We start from the raw sequence: 12,186 nt of genomic DNA, 5'->3' as shown, positions 1-12,186 counted from the left end.
GTTGGAGCAGTAGCAGTTCGCCCGTCTCATAATCTGAAGTTCGTGAGTTCAACCCTCAAACAGCCAGAATGGTTTTATATTTCGATGTAGATTGTGTCATGAACTCTTATCTTCAGATTACTGATCAAGCAGAATGTCCAAACCCGTTATTGCTGATCATTTCAGTGTTCTAGAGATACAGTAACAATGCTTGTCCAATACCGTTATATCTTCCTGCGTAACAATGCTGTACCTTTTTAAAATCAGAGTAAAATTGCACTGGATAGATAAACTGGATTATCAGCCTTATCTACTACTAATACTACTACTACTACTACTACTTCTACTTCTACTACTACTACTACTACCTTCGGCTGCTCCCGTTAGGGGTCGCCACAGCGGATCATCCGTTTCCATTACTTCCTGTCTTTTGCATCTTTCTCTGCTACACCAGCCGTGAGCGAGTCTGGAGGATACCAATACTCCATACCAAAGCTGTAACCCTATTCTGGCTGTCGGCCCGAACACCCCTTGAACAGAGTCTGCGTCGTGTTATTTTTTAATGTATACTGACTCCAGGGCGGACGGAGGGAGAATACAGTTGTACAGACGGGAGACAGTAGTCCTCATGCCGGTTTAGGCAGAGCAGGTTTTCTGCATTTCTTAGCTTCCTCATACACAGCACCACTCGCAGCATACAGGCAGCTTGTAACACAAAACGGAACTGGCTCTACAGTAGCCACGGAGGGACAAAAGACTCAGAATTCGGCAACGCTCAAGAAGGAAAAAATACGTGCCAACAATGCAAGATCATCCTCTGCCGGCGAATAAGTGTAACTCCCTTCCTTACATCTACCCCCGCTATGTTTGATGGCGTCACCGCTATCAGATTAAGTTCACAAGTAGCCCATAACTCAAAACACAGCCATGATGAGATGCGTGTGTCATGGGGTATGTACATGTGTGTCACTCTCTGCCACCCTCTTGTTCATCTTTACTTTAGCTCTCTTCCATATTCTCTATCCCATGTCTATCTTCGGCTGAACTGAGTGGGGGGTCCAGGGTCTTTAATTCATACGTCAGTCTCTTTGGCGGGGGTTTCTCCTGACCCTTATTGACTCGGAAGTTATGTGTTTTACCTGGGGAGATTTCTTTTCCTCTTCATTGTTGGATCTTTGAGATTTATTCTCCTCCTCTGGCTCACTCTGATCACTTCCACTCATTTCATCCAGTTGCCCCATACCAAGATCCTTCTCAGTCTTCCCCCTTCCGCAGTCTTCCCCATCAGACTCACTGCACGGCTGGTGTGACAGAGGCATGTCTTCCCCCACCACATCCATAAAATTCCTCTTTGGCCGTCCTTTTTTCCTGTTCCCTGGCAGCTCCATATTCAGCATCCTTCTCCCAATATACCCAGCATCTCTCCTCCACACATGTCTAAACCATCTCAATCTGTCCTCTCTTGCTTTGTCTCAAAACCGTCCAATTTGAGCAGTCCCTCTAATATAATCATTCCTAATTCTGTCCTTCTTCGTCACTCCCAATGAAAATCTTAGCATCTTCAACTCTTGCCACCTCCATCTCCGACTCCTGTCTTTTCGTCAGTGCAGCTTTCTCCAAACCATATAACATAGCTGGTCTCACAACCGTCTTGTAAACCTTCCCTTTAACTCTTGCTGGTACACTTCTGTCGCAAATCACTCCTGACACTCTTCTGTACCCACTTTTTAACTAGATTGTTTAACACAATCTTGGAAAGCGAGAGAATACCTGAGGAGTGGAGAAGAAGTATACTGGTACCAATTTTCAAGAACAAGGGCAATGTGCAGAACTGTAGCAACTACAGAGGTCTAAAGTTGATCAGCAGTATGGTTTCATGCCACGAAGGAGCACCACAGATCCGATGTTTGCTTTGAGAATGTTGATTGAGAAGTATAGAGAAGGTCAGAAGGAGTTACATTGTGTCTTTGAAGATTTAGAGAAAGCATACGACAGGGTGCCGAGAGAGGAGGTGTGGTATTGTATGAGGAAGTTGCAGAGAAGTATGCAGGAGTGGTGCAGGATATGTATGAGGGAAGTTTGACAGTGGTGAGGTGTATGTTTGGAATGACAGATGGGTTCAAGGTGGAGGTGGGATTACATCAAGGATCGGCTCTGAGCCCTTACTTGTTTGCAGTGTGATGGACAGGCTGACGGATGAGATCAGGCAGGAGTCTCCGTGGACCATGATATTTGCGGATGACATTGTGATCTGTAGTGAGAGTATGGTGCATGTTCAGGAGAGCCTGGAGAGGTGGAGGGATGTACTGCAGAGAAGAGGGATGAAAGTCAGTAGGAGCAAGACGAAATACATATGCGCGAATGAGACGGAGGACAGCGGAATGGTGAGGATAGAAGGAGTAGAGGTGACGAAGGCATACAGGGTCAACTGTCTAAAGTAACGGGGAGTGCAGAAGAGAGGTGAAGAAGAGAGTGCAGGCAGGGTGGAGTGGGTGGAGAATGGTGTCAGGATTGGCAGCCTTATACGGAAAATAAATCTCGTGGTTATACTTCACAGTACTGATCTCCATAAATATTGAAAGCCTGTCGTCACAGTTAATTTCCGTGTTGTAGAACTACAATAAGTATGCTTGCTTAAGTTATACCTATGTGGCATCCATCTACAAAACAGCAAAATGCTGGCAAAGCTAAACTGGATTGGCAACCCTGTATAGTAGGTAAGTCCTGTAGTTGAAGTGACAATAATTGTTCAGGTCTTAAGAGGCCTGCACAAACATAATACAACTATCTCTCAACCAACTTCTCTGGAGAATGCGGGCATCGATCCCGCTACCTCTCGCATGCGAAGCGAGCGCTCTACCACTTGAGCTAATTCCCCTCCCACAACAAACAAGAACCCCATTCAGTAGTGTTTATTTCACGTCATTGTTGTGTGGCGAAATGACAATAAAGTGGTGATTTTCATCCCTTGGCTATGAGCATTCTTTAGAATCATATACTCACAAAATGAGGCAGAGCTTAGCTTGGCTCTTTCCCAGTAAGTCTTAGGTGACAAACAAAAGCATAGCTAAGACGTGTCCCCTTACTAGAAAGATGAGTCGACATGGATTCATTGTATTTGGTCCCCAACCCTAGAGGGATAATGATGAGCTCTACGGTAGATTACTTTCTCACAACTGTTGGCTTGCTCCTATTCACACCGAGCGAGGACTCCTGGTTTTTAATAACTGGCTTTCATTTTTGACCCACAAAATGGACATTTATGGGGGTGACTTGATGGGGGAGGGTAGTGGCATTTATAGGTGTCTCTTGTTTGGATTTCCGATTTTGTATACGCTGACTTACCAATCCGCAATTTCTTGGGCACTTAAGATTACTGGAAGGGCCTGGGTAGCTCAGACGGTAGAGCATCAGACTTTTAATCTGAGGCTCTAGGGTTCAAGTCCTTGTTCAGGCGTTTGTTTCAAAACTTCAGAAGAGTCTTCAAAAGCTGCAGTGCAGCTGTTTAAGAGTTTCTTTATAATCGTATGCACAGTTGTTAGTGTCCTGATGAACTCCTGCTCAAGAAACTCCAATCAAATGTGGTGCACACAGAAGACCAGTGGAAATAAAGTGACAAGAACGTCTTGTCAAATATGCTGAAACACAAGTCATTACATTAAGTCATACTTGCTACGTGGTCTGAAATGAGCACATGTTTTTGCTTACAACACTAGAATTTTCCTGGTTTTGAGGTGCTTTAACAAGACCGCACTTGGAGAAACTGGATAATTAGGGGACAGTTTTACACTTGTTCTGTGACTGTACCTGAGCACTGTACCCTAGTTTGTTAGAGCAGTAGGCAGTGTGTCAGTCTCATAATCTGAAGTTCGTGAGTTCAACCCTCACACAGCCAGAATGATTTCATATTTTGATGTAGATTTGTGTCATGAACTGTTATCTTCAGCTTACTGATCAAGCAGAATGTCCAAACCCGTTATTGCTGATCATTTCAGTGTTCTAGAGATACAGTAACAATGCTTGTCCAATACCGTTATATCTTCCTGCGTGACAATGCTGTACCTCTTTACAATCAGAGTAAAATTGCACTGGATATATAAACTGGATTATCAGCCTTATCTACTACTACTACTACTACTACAATTACTGCTATTACTACAAATTTCGGCTGCTCCTGTTAGGGGTCGCCACAGCGGATCATCCGTTTCCATGTCTTCTGCATGTTCTTCTGTCACACCAACCACCTGCGTGTCCCCCCTCAACACATCCATAAACCTCCTCTTTGGCATTCATCTTTTCCTCTCCCCTGGCAGGTCCATATTCAGCAACTTTCTCCCAATATATCCAGTAGCTCTCCTCCACACATGTCCAAGCCATGTAAATCTTGCCTCTCTTGCTTTGTCTCCAACCCGTCCAATTTGAGCAGTCCCTCTAATATAATCATCCCTAATCCTGTCCTTCTTCGTCACTCCCAATGAAAATCTTAGCATCTTCAACTCTGCCACCTCTAGCTCTGCCTCCTCTCTTTTCGTCAGTGCCACTGTCTCCAAATCATATAACATAGCTTGTCTCACAACCGTCTTGTAAACCTTTTGTTTAACTCTTGCTGGTACCCTTCTGTCGCAAATCACTCCTGACACTCTTCTGCACCCACTTTTTACACTAGATTGTTTAACACAATCTTGGAAAGTGAGAGGATACCCGAGGAGTGAAGAAAAGGGTATACTGGTACCGATTTTCAAGAACAAGGGCAATGTGCAGAACTGTAGCAACTACAGAGGTCTAAAGTTGATCAACCACAGCATGAAGATTTGAGAAAGAGTAGTGGAAGCTAGGTTAAGAGGAGAGGTGATGATCAGCGAGCAGCAGTATGGTTTCATGCCGCGAAAGAGCAGCACAGATGCGATATTTTCTTTGAGAATGTTGATTGAGAAAAGTAGAGAAGGTCAGAAGGAGTTACATTGTGTCTTTGTAGATTTAGAGAAAGCATACGACAGGGTTCCTAGAGAGGAGGGGTGGCATTGTTTGAGGACGTCGGGAGTTGCAGAGAAGTATGTAGGAGTGGTGCAGGATATGTATGGGGGAAGTGTGACAATGGTGATGTGTGCGGTTGGAATGACAGATGAGTTCAAGGTGGAGGTGGGATTACATCAAGGATCGGCTCTGAGCCCTTTCTTGTTTGCAATGGTGATGGACAGGTTGACGGACAAGATGTTTGGGGATGACATTGTCATCTGTAGCGAGAGTAGGGTCCAGGTTGAGCAGAGCCTCGAGAGAGGTGAAGAAGAGAGTGCAGGCAGGGTGGAGTTGGTGGAGAAGGGTGTCAGGATTAACAGCCTTATACAGAACATACATCTCGTTGTTACACTTCACAGTACTGATCTCCATAAATACTGAAAGCCTGTCGTCACAGTTCATTTCAGTGTTGTAGAAATACAATAAGTATGCTTGCTGAAGATATACCTATGTGGCATCCATCTACAAAACAGCGAAATGCGGGCAAAGCTGAGCTGGATTGGCAGCCCTGTATAGTAGGTAAATCCTGCAATTAAAGTGACATTAATCGTTGAGGTCTTAGGGACCTGCACAAACGTAACACAGCCAACTACTCTGGAGAATGCGGGCATCGATCCCGCTGCCTCTCGCATGCAAAGCGAGCGCTCTACCACTTGAGCTAATTCTCCTGCCACGTCAAAGAAGAACCCCATGCAGTAGGGTTTATTTCACGTCATAGTTGCGCGGCAAAATGACAATAAAGTGTTTTTCATCCCTTGGCTATGAGCATTCATTAAAATCGTATACTCACTAAATGAGGCAAAGGTTAACTTGGCTCTTTCCCAGTCAGTCTTAGGTGACAAAGAAAAACGTAAGACGTATGGCCTTGCCGGAAAGATAAGTCGACATGGATTCATTGTATCTGGTCATCTGCCCTTGAGGGATAATGATGATCCATACGTTTAGATTACATTCTCACAACTGTTGGCTTGATCCAATTCAGACCGAGCAAGGGCTCTTGTTTTTTTATAATTGGCTTTAATTTTTTTGACCCACAAAATTGACATTTATGGGGGTGACTTGATGGGGGAGGGTAATGTGATTTATAGGGGTCTGCTGTTTGGATTCCAGATTTTGTATGCACAAGTTTACAATTTGGAATTAGTTGAAAGTTCAAAATAAATGAAAATTTAAAAAAAAATTGTAGATTTGTTTTTCCTCATCTGAATTGGGGGTGAAAGGATAGGGGGCGTCATACATTGCACAGAAATTAATTGTGACTTCAAAGCCCTCGGGGTCTAAATTATAATTTACGGCTATACAGATAGATTTGACTCGAGCTACATTTCAGCAATCAGCAATTTCTTGGGCACTTAACATTACCAGAAGGGCATGTGTAGCTCAGACGGTAGAACATCAGACTTTTAATCGGAGGGTCCAGGGTTCAAGTCCCTGTTCAGGCGCTTATTTCGAACTTCGGAAGAGTCTTCATTAACTAAAGTGAGGCTGCTAAAGACCTTCTTTATAAACGTATTCACAGTTGCTAGTGTCCTGATGAACTCCTACTCAAGCAACTCCAATCAAATACGATGCACATAGAAGAGCAGTGGAAACAAAGCGACATGAACACATTTTCAAATATGCTGAAAGGAAGCCCTTAGATTATGTCACAATTCATATGAGGTTTGGTATGAGCACATGTTATTTCCAATTGCTTACTACTACTACTACTACTTTCGGCTGCTCCCGTTAGGGGTCGCCACAGCGGATCATCCGTTTCCATTTCTTCCTGTCTTCTGCGTCTTCCTCTGTCACACCAGCCACCTGCATGTCTTCCCTCACCACATCCATAAACCTCCTCTTTGGCTTTCCTCTTCTCCTCTTCCCTGGCAGCTCCATATTCAGCATCCTTCTCCCAATATACTCAGCATCTCTCCTCCACTCATGTCCAAGCCATCTCAATCTTGCCTCTCTTGCTTTGTCTCCAAACCGTCCAACCTGAGCGGTCCCTCTAATATAATCGTTCCTAATCCTGTCCTTCTTCGTTACTCCCAGTGAAAATCTTAGCATCTTCGACTCTGCCACCTCCAGCTCCGCCTCCTGTCTTTTCGTCAGTGCCAATGTCTCCAAACCATATAACATAGCTGGTCTCACAACCATCTTGTAAACTTTCCTTTTAACTCTTGCTGGTACCCTTCTGTCGCAGATCACTCCTGACACTCTTCTCCACCCACTCCAACCTGCCTGCACTCTCTTTTTCACCTCTCTACTGCACTCCCCGTTACTTTGGACAGTTGACCCCAAGTATTTAAACTCAGATGTCTTTGTCACCTCCACTCCTTGCATCCTGACCATTCCACTGTCCTCTCTCTCATTCACGCATAGGTATTCCGTCTTGCTCCTACTGACTTTCATTCCTCTTCTCTCCAGTGCATACCTCCACCTCTCCAGGCTCTCCTCAACCTGCACCCTACTCTCACTACAGATCACAATGTCATCCGCGAACATCATCGTCCATGGAGACTCCTGCCTGATCTTGTCCGTCAACCTGTCCATCACCATTGCAAACAAGAAAGGGCTAAGAGCCGATCCTTGATGTAATCCCACCTCCACCTTGAACCCATCCGTCATTCCAACCGCACACCTCACCATTGTCACACTTCCCTCATACGTATCCTGCACCACTCCTACATACTTCTCTGCAACTCCTGACTTCCTCATACAATACCACACCTCCTCTCTCGGTACTCTGTCATAAGCTTTCTCTAAATCTACAAAGACACAGTGCAACTCTTTCTGGCCTTCTCTATACTTCTCAATCAACATTCTCAAAGCAAACATCGCATCTGTGGTGCTCTTTCGTGGCATGAAACCATACTGCTGCTCGCTGATCGTCACCTCTCCTCTTAACCTAGCTTCTATTACTCTTTCCCAAATCTTCATGCTGTGGCTGATCAACTTTATACCTCTGTAGTTGTTACAGTTCTGCACATCGCCCTTGTTCTTGAAAATCGGTACCAGTATGCTTCTTCTCCACTCCTCAGGCATCCTCTCACTTTCCAGGATTGTGTTAAACAATCTAGTTAGAAACTCCACTGCCATCTCTCCTAAACATCTCCATGCCTCCACAGGTATGTCATCAGGGCCAACTGCCTTTCCATTCTTCATCCTCTTCATAGCTGCCCTCACTTCCTCCTTGCTAATCCGCTGAACTTCCTGATTCACTATCCCTACATCATCCAACCTTCTCTCTCTCTCATTTTCTTCATTCATCAGCCCCTCAAAGTATTCCTTCCACCTTCTTAGCACACTCTCCTCGCTTGTCAGCACATTTCCATCTCTATCCTTGATCGCCCTAACTTGCTGCACATCCTTTGCAGCTTGGTCCCTCTGTCTAGCCAATCGGTACAAGTCCTTTTCTCCTTCCTTAGTGTCTAATCTGTCATACAACTCACCATACGCCTTTTCCTTTGCCTTTGCCACCTCTCTCTTTGCTTTACGCTGCATCTCCTTGTACTCCTGTCTACTTTCTTCATCTCTCTGACTATCCCACTTCTTCTTTGCCAACCTTTTCCTCTGTATAATTTGCTGTACTTCCTCATTCCACCACCAAGTCTCCTTGTCTTCCTTCCTCTGTCCTGATGACACACCAAGTACCTTCCTAGCTGTCTCCCTCACTATTTCTGCAGTGGTTTTCCAGCCATCTGGCAACTCTTCACTACCACCCAGTGCCTGTCTTAACTCCTGCCTGAACTCCACACAACAGTCTTCCTTCTTCAACTTCCACCATTTGATCTTCGGCTGTGTCTTCACTCGCTTCCTCTTCTTGGTCTCCAAAGTCATCCTACAGACCACCATCCGATGCTGCCTGGCTACGCTCTCCCCTGTCACCACCTTGCAGTCTCCAATCCCTTTTAGATGGTGCCTTCTACATAAGATATAGTCCACCTGTGTGCACTTTCCTCCACTCTTGTACGTCACCCTGTGTTCCTCCCTCTTCTTGAAATATGTATTCACCACAGCCATTTCCATCCTTTTCGCAAAATCGACCACCATCTGTCCTTCCACATTTATCTTCTTGACTCCATACTTTCCCATCACCTCCTCATCACCTCTGTTCCCTTCACCAACATGTCCATTGAAGTCCGCTCCAATCACCACTCTCTCCTCCTTGGGTACCCTCTCCACCATGTCGTCCAACTCATTCCAGAATTCTTCTTTTTCATCCATCTCACACCCAACTTGCGGGGCATATGCGCTGATAACATTCAGCAATAAACCTTCAATTTCCAGCTTCATACTCATCACTCTGTCTGACACTCTCTTCACCTCCAGCACGCTCTTGACATACTCTTCCTTCAGAATTACCCCTACCCCATTTCTCCTCCCATTCACACCATGGTAGAAGAGTTTGAACCCACCTCCGATACTCCTGGCCTTACTCCCCTTCCACCTGGTCTCTTGCACACACAGTATGCCTACCTTTCTTCTTTCCATCATGTCATCATGTTATTTCCAATTGCTTACAACACTTATATTTCTGGCTTTGAGGTGCTTTAACAAGGCCGCACTTGAAGACATTGGATAATTAGGGGACAGTTTTACACTTGTAGTGTGACTGTACCTGAGCACCGTTCCCTAGTTTGTTGAAGGAGTAAGCAGTGCGTCAGTCTCATAATCTGAAATTCGTGAGTTCAACTCTCATACAGACAGAATGGTTTTATATTTCGCTGTAGATTTGTGTCATGAACGCTTATTTTCAGATTACTGATCAAGCAGAATGTCCGAACCCGTTATTGCTGAACATTTCAGTGTTCTAGAAATACAATAACGATGCTTGTCCAGTATCGTTACGTCTTCCTGCGTGACCATGCTGTACCTCTTTAAAATTAGAGTAAAATTGCACTGGATAAATAAACTGGATTATCAGCCTTATATGTAACATAAGTCTCATAATTACACTTCACAGTGCTGATCTCTGTAAATATTGAAAGCCTATCGTCAAAGTTCATTTCAGTTGTTGAAATACAATATTTATGCTTGCTGAAGTTATACCTATGTGACACCCATCTAAAAAACAGCACAATTCTGGCAAAGCTGAACAGGATTGGCAGCCCTGTATAGTAGGGAAGTCTTGCCGTTAAAGTGACAATAATTGTTTAAGTCTTAAGAGGCCTGCGCAAACGTAACACAGCCAAGTCTCAGCCAACTTCTCTGGAGAATGCGGGCATCGATCCCGCTACTTCTCGCATGCAAAGCGAGCGCTCTACCACTTGAGCTAATTCCCCTCACGCATCAACGAGGAAATCCATAGATTAGGGTTTATTTCACATCATAGTTATATGGCGAAATGAAATTAAACATCCCTCGGCTATGAGCCTTCATTGAAATCGTATACTCACTAAATGAGGCAGAGGTCAGCTTAGCTCTTTGACGTTTACTGCTAACTTATCTAGCTGTGTTGAAATGTCTTGTTCTAGCTGTGCTCTCCTCTTAGATTGGTGGTCTCTCTTACAGAGACTTGTACATCTGTCAGCAAATGGAACTTCGTTCCATAAGGTTAAATTTGACTGACACTCCAGATATCTTAGAGCTTTGGCCTTAAAGTCAGCCCATTAGGTTTGCGACCGTGCGAAGGATAGCTTAACCACATCAGCAAATGAAGCTTTGTTTATCCTGGTCCCGCAAGGTAGGAGTGCTCCCTTGCAACAGCTGTTTGGACTCATTTGCAGTCTCTCATCCTCAGTGCACAGTGTTTCTCTGTTTTTGCTTGTCCTCTCAGCCACCATTAAACAAAACATGTTAGCAGTAGGCGAATCTATTGCCGACTACTTTAAACCTAGCATTGCCAACTGATGTTCGCTTTTATCTAAGGCCAGAGCTACCGACACTTAGGGTGCTGGCATGACATAGGCAGAAACAGGAGGGCGAGGCACATAACGCACACAGTAGAAACTTCAAACTCCACACAGGGGACGACCCGGGGTGACCTTCAAGGTTAGATTACCCCAGGGCTCAAACCAAGGACCTTCTTGCTGTGACGCAACCGCTCTAACCACTGCGCCACCGTGCTGTGTGCCGGCTTTGTGATGGCGTGGCGGCCTGTCTAGGGTGTCTCCCCCCTGCCGCCCAATAACTGCTGGGATAGGCTCCAGCATCCCCGCGGCCCTGAGCGCAGGATAAGCAGTTCGGATAATGGATGAACGGATAGAAACTTCAACGTTTTTTTTTTATTTATTTTTTTTATGTCAGCACCAATGATACTAAATTAAACAATGTTAGGTGACAAAGAAAATTATCGCGAAGACTTGTGACCTTGCCAGAAAGATGAGTCGACATGTACTCATTGTATCTGGTCCCCTTGAGGGATAACGATGAGCTCTACGGTAGATTACTGTCTCACAACTGTTGGCTTGCTGCTATTCAGAAAGAGCAAGGACTCTTGGTTGTAATAACTGGCTTTCATTTTTTGACCTACTAGATTGACATTTACGGGAGTGACTAGTGGGATTTATACGTGTCTCCTGTTTAGATGTCCGATTTTGTATGCGCAAGTTTAAAATTTGAACATTTTTGAAAGTTCAGAATAAAAGAAATATAAAAAATAAATAAATTCCCATTTACATTTTTCCTCATCTGAATCGAAGGTCAAAGGATAGGGGTGGCATACATTGCACAGAAAGTAATTGTGATTTCAAAGCCCTCTGGGACCAAATTATATTTTAGGGCTACATAGATACATTTACCTTGAGATACATTTCACCAATCACCAATTTGTTGGGCACTGAAGATTATTGGAAAGGCCTGGGTAGCTCAGACGGTAAAGCATCAGATTTTTAATATGAGAGGCCAGGGTTCAAGTCCCTGTTCAGGCGTTTGTTCCAAACTTCAGAAGAGTCTTCATTAACTAAAGTGCAGCTCCTCAATACTTTATTTATAAACGCATGCACAGTTGCTAGCGTCATGAAGAACTCCTGCTCGAAGAACTCCTGCTCAAGCAACTCCAATCAAATGTGGTGCACATAGAAGAACAGTGGAAAAAAGTCACATGAACGCCTTATCAAATATGCTGAAAAAGAAGTCCTTAAATTATGTCACAATTCATAGGAGGTCTGATATAAGCACATGTTATTTCCTATTGCTTACAACACTTAGAAAATTATTGGCTTTGAGGTGCTTTAACAAGACCGCAGTTGGAGACATTGGATAATT

General features: G+C 44.3%; 3 non-coding genes across 3 annotated transcripts; 1 reads left to right on the top strand and 2 right to left on the bottom strand.

Moving 5' to 3' along the window:
- Window positions 1–2,784: 2,784 nt before the first annotated feature.
- Window positions 2,785–2,857, bottom strand: trnaa-cgc (transfer RNA alanine (anticodon CGC)). Its single transcript has one exon. It is a non-coding gene; the product is annotated as a tRNA-Ala (tRNA).
- A 506-nt stretch (window positions 2,858–3,363) lies between these two features.
- trnak-uuu (transfer RNA lysine (anticodon UUU)) lies at window positions 3,364–3,436 on the top strand. Its single transcript has one exon. It is a non-coding gene; the product is annotated as a tRNA-Lys (tRNA).
- A 2,154-nt stretch (window positions 3,437–5,590) lies between these two features.
- Window positions 5,591–5,663, bottom strand: trnaa-ugc (transfer RNA alanine (anticodon UGC)). The gene has a single exon. It is a non-coding gene; the product is annotated as a tRNA-Ala (tRNA).
- Window positions 5,664–12,186: the final 6,523 nt, after the last annotated feature.

This window comes from Lampris incognitus, chromosome 12, assembly GCF_029633865.1.
Source record: "Lampris incognitus isolate fLamInc1 chromosome 12, fLamInc1.hap2, whole genome shotgun sequence".
Taxonomy (NCBI): domain Eukaryota; kingdom Metazoa; phylum Chordata; class Actinopteri; order Lampriformes; family Lampridae; genus Lampris; species Lampris incognitus.
This window is presented reverse-complemented; position numbering and strand designations above follow the sequence as displayed.